The following is a 4864-nucleotide window of genomic DNA, read 5'->3' as shown; positions in this document are numbered from 1 at the left end:
CTAGAAAGGAGGTGAAAAGAGGTCACTAATTAGTTTCCTTTGCCCTCAAAGAACTTTTTGCAGGCATAAGGTACTTCTAGAGAAAATAGACTTATTATCTTGCACTATGAAAAATTAAATCTGTAAAAAGAAAAAAAAATTGAATTGCCAAAGGAAGAAAAGCTTCTGTGGGCTGTTCTCCAAGAGAGGCAGTTTCTTAGGGAGCAACTAGAAAGAATGAGAAAAGAAAACTCTTAAACCGTCTCAGGCTTCCTGCTTTATCTATGATGAAAAATGCATTCGTATTTTAGATTTTAAATAATTAATACCTCAAATTTGGTTGAAAAGCTGAGAAAAAGTTCATTGTGGAAAACAGTGTCTTTGGGCTTAGTTCAGGGATTGATGTTGGGGGGTAAAATTTATCATCTATTTCTCATTTTTCTAAAATCTAAGAAAAACAACTCTATCAAAGTTAATTTGAAGATTCATCTCTACATGGGCAGAACAGAGGTAACAGACTACAGATTGCCGTATAACTCTCATGAGAAAAAAGTATTTTCCAATAGAAAAGATAATATACAATGAATTAATGAATTAACACCTGGCAAAATATAATAAACTTCTGAAGTTTTAATTCTGCATGCATTTTTAAAGCATTTAGATGAAAGCAGTTTTAGTTCATTACAGTTACTGGTGGTACTAACAGCAATGTAACTTATATCTCTTCCTTTTCAAAATGAAATCATTTTTGATATTAATTTGGCATCTATAACTTAAAATAACATTTGTTATTTGATATACCACCTTCCTTATAATGGAGCATGAAAATAAAATATGTAACTCACAGTTACTTTTCACCTTTGCAACTGTACACCCATATCTCACATATATATGTAAATATAAAGTTAGACAATAATAAAACTTTTCAATACACTCTGAGCTTATTTGACCAGAAATGTTGCCATTATTTATTACTTAGGTATTTCTAATAGGCTTCATATTCTATTTTGCTATACCGTTTCTATTTTTGGTAGATGATTAACACATTAAATCATTACTTCAACTATATCTTCTGAAAGTGGAAAATTACCTTGTTTATTACATTTGCAGTTATGTAGCAGCCATATGTTAAAAAATGCCTCTTCTATTTCTGTATTCTATTTTGAGCAACTGCTCAATTAACACAGGGGCCATTAGGTAGGTTGCAAGTTAGTCTTATTTTAAAATACCTCTAAAGTATCAAGATGAGTTTAAATCCTAGAGTTTGAAATATTGCAAGGCTGGCAGGATAGAATCCATCCAAAATGCTTCCAAGGTCATTTTGATATCAGGTTAACATTTGCCAAAGTATTTTTTAAAAGTAAAGTCATTTCAGAGAGTCTCTTGTCATTCTTTGTTATCCTATCTTTTGAAGAAATAACATGCATTAGAAATAACGTTTCCTCCAGGAACAATGCAGCAGCTTAATAGAAAGCATTCTTCTGAAAGTTATTTTCTGGTGCACCACCAAGTCAGTCAGGCAAGTCCTTCTTCTTTTATAATAGCCACAGGATATTTCTTCTTGTACATTCCTAGTTTCACTTATCACAAAATAGTTCTCTTGTTACAGGAATAAGGTAATGCTTCTCACCTACATTCACTCTTATCAGCTGCTAGGCTGGGCTGCTTGATTCAGAAGTCCGATTTACTGTGATGCAGTTACAAGGATGCTCTCAGTATATTCTTCACAATCTCTCAGCATCAATGCCTCCACCTGAGCCCAAGCCCTCCTCCTCCTCCTCCTCATCCTGGGCTGATGCAGAAAAACTCACCATCAGAAAGGTGACTCGGCCCTCCTGCCCCAATCAACAGCACAGCCAATGGCTACTGCAGCTGAAACTGTCACTAGGTAACAGTTGCCAGGCACATGCAGGCTTATAGACTTACTCGGCAAGCTCCGATCAAGACTGACAAAAGAAGACAATGGAACTGACCGATCTTTATAATATATTAAGGTATTTATGATCTTCTCAAGGTATTCTCCTTATAGCATTTGTAAAGATTATTTTGCATGGACAGGACAGAAAAAATAAACTGGCATACTCCTGTAAACCCTGTAAAGAAACTACCACAAGGTACTATGACACTAAAAAGTCAGCAGTAATCTAATGCTCATTGGCAGAAAAAACTTATTAATTATTAAAAATCTGCCAAGTCTTCATGAACTAAAGTGATTTGACTACTAATTTATCTCTAAAATATATAGCTATATTTTAATTAACAGAAATTATAAATCATTTACTAATCTCTCCAATCCCTACCACACCCACAAAAAATTGCTGAGTTTGATGTATTTAACTGTACAAACAAATCAACAGAACTAGCACTACTATACCAAAATCTATTCAGAGAAATAATGAAGGTCAAATATGATCTCAACAGAGCACAGAAATTAGAATAAATAGAAACATTGCTTACCCACTTTTTATCCTAATATGAAAAAAAGGTCAAATGGTCAAAGAAATTTGTTCTAAGTGCTTGAGCTACACATACCTAAACTAGAACAATGCAAATTAAACTCAAATATTTGATGGACATTAAAAACATTTCTGATTATTTTGACTTACTACAAACATTCACTATTTTAAACATACTTCTTATGGGATCAGCACTTTTCTTAAAAGTGACTTAGAACTAATTTACAAATTATTTCAGAATTAAAATACACCAGGAAAATCAAGATAAAAATGGAAGATAACTAACATTTGTTGAGTATTTTCTATATGTCAAGCATTGTGCTGTGTGCATTATATACTTCTCCTTTATAAAAATCTTAAAACTCTATGAAGCAGGTATCATCATTATCCTTTTCCAAACGAAGAAAGCAGATACTAGAGATAGTAAGTATAACTTGCCTATAATTACAGACTTGTGAAACTGGGACTGAAATAGGTTATTATTATTCTTAAGACTAAACATTGCAAATCAAAACCACAATGAGATACCATCTCACACCGGTCAGAATGGTTATTAAAAAGTGAAAAAATTACAGATGTTTGCAAGGTGGTGGAAAAAAAGGAACACTTATATAATGCTGGTGGGAATGTAAATTAGTTCAGCCACTGTGAAATGCAGTTTGACGATTTCTCAAAAATTTAAAACAGAACTAGCATTCAACCCAGAGGAATAGAAATCATTCTACCAAAAAGATACATGCAGTCATGTGTTCAATGCAGCACTATTCACAATAGCAAACATGGATCAATCTAGATGCCTATCAACAATGGACTGAATAAAGAAAACATGGTACATATACACCATGAAGTACTACGCAGCCATAAAAAGAACAAAATCATGTCCTTTGCAGAAAGACAGATGCAGCTAGAGGCCATTATCCTAAGCAAATCAATGCAAAAACAGAAAACCAAATACTGCATTTTCTCACTTATAAGTGGGAGCTAAACACTGAGTACATATGGACACAAAGAGGGGAATAGTAGATGCTGGGCCTGACTCCACAGGAAAAGTGGAGGGTGAGAGGACTGAAAAACTACCTATTAGGTACTATGCTCACTATGCTCACTACCTAGGTGATGAAATCATTTGTATACCAAACCAGTGACACACAATTCACCCATGTAACAAACCTGTACGTGTACTCCCTGAACCATAAATAAGCAAAAATACAAGAATAAAACAAATAAAACCCCCACTCTCTTCTTTCTTCTGATGGTTGCTGGTCAGAAAATGTCTTAGAATAATTTCAAATTTTATAAAAATGATTTATATCATATCAAGTATCTTTTCTTACTGCAATGGAATAAAACTAAAAACCACAAGAGGAGCTTTGGAAACTGTGCAAATATATGGAAATTAAACAATATGCTCTTGAATGACCAATGGGTCAATGAAGAAATTAAGAGGAGAATTTTAAAAGTTCTTAAACAAATAAAAATGGAAACGCAGCATACCAATACCTATGAGATACAGCAAAAGCAATAATAACACAGAAACTTATAGAAATAAATGCCTAATCAAAGAAATAGAAAGACTTCAAATAAATAACCTAATGACACACCTCAAAAAACTATAAAAGCAAGAACAAACCAACCCAATATTAGTAGAATGAATAAAGAGCAGAGCAGAAGTAAATGAAATTGAGTCCTAAAAAACATACAAAAGATCAACAAAACAAAAACTTGATTTTGGAAAGATAAACAAAATCAACAAACCCTTAGCTAGACTAAGCAAAAAAAGAAGACCCAAATAAATAAAATCAAAGATGAAAAAAAAGACATTACAATAGACTCCATGGAAATACAAAGGATCATTGGAGACTATTGTGAAAAATATATATGCCAACAAACTGGAAAACCTAGAAAAAATGGCTAAATTCCTGCACCCATACAATCTACCAAGATTGAACCATGAAGAAATAGAAAATCTGAACAGACCAATAATGAGTAAAGAGACTGAAGCAATAATAAAAAGTCTCCCATCAAAGACATGCCCAGAACTTGATGGCTTCACTGCTGAATTCTACCAAACACTTAAAGAAGAACTAATATCAACTCTACTCAAACTATTCTTAAAAAGTTAAGAGGAGAGAATACTTCCAAACTCATTCTATGAGGCCAGCATTATCTTGATACCAAAAGCATACCTGGACACATACAACAAAGAAAATTATAGGAGACCAATATCCCTGAGGAACATAGATGCAAAAATCCTTAACAAAACACTAGCAAACCAAACAACACATTAAAAGATTAAGCCATGTTCATGGATTGGAAGAATTAATATTGTTAAAAGGACAATACCACCCAAAGCAACATACAGATTTAATGCAATCCCTTTCAAAATACCAAAGACATTCAAATAAATAGAGAGAAAAAAAAAAAAAAAA

General features: G+C 33.0%; 1 protein-coding gene across 2 annotated transcripts in view; it reads right to left on the bottom strand.

The window, feature by feature from the left end:
- RABGAP1L (RAB GTPase activating protein 1-like) overlaps positions 1-4864 on the bottom strand; it is an 828259-nt gene that overhangs the window by 536953 nt on the left and 286442 nt on the right. The gene's annotated exons all lie outside the window — the stretch shown is intronic.

The sequence above is a fragment of the Mandrillus leucophaeus genome, unplaced genomic scaffold, assembly GCF_000951045.1.
Source record: "Mandrillus leucophaeus isolate KB7577 unplaced genomic scaffold, Mleu.le_1.0 Scaffold226, whole genome shotgun sequence".
NCBI classification, from domain to species: Eukaryota; Metazoa; Chordata; class Mammalia; order Primates; family Cercopithecidae; genus Mandrillus; species Mandrillus leucophaeus.
This window is presented reverse-complemented; position numbering and strand designations above follow the sequence as displayed.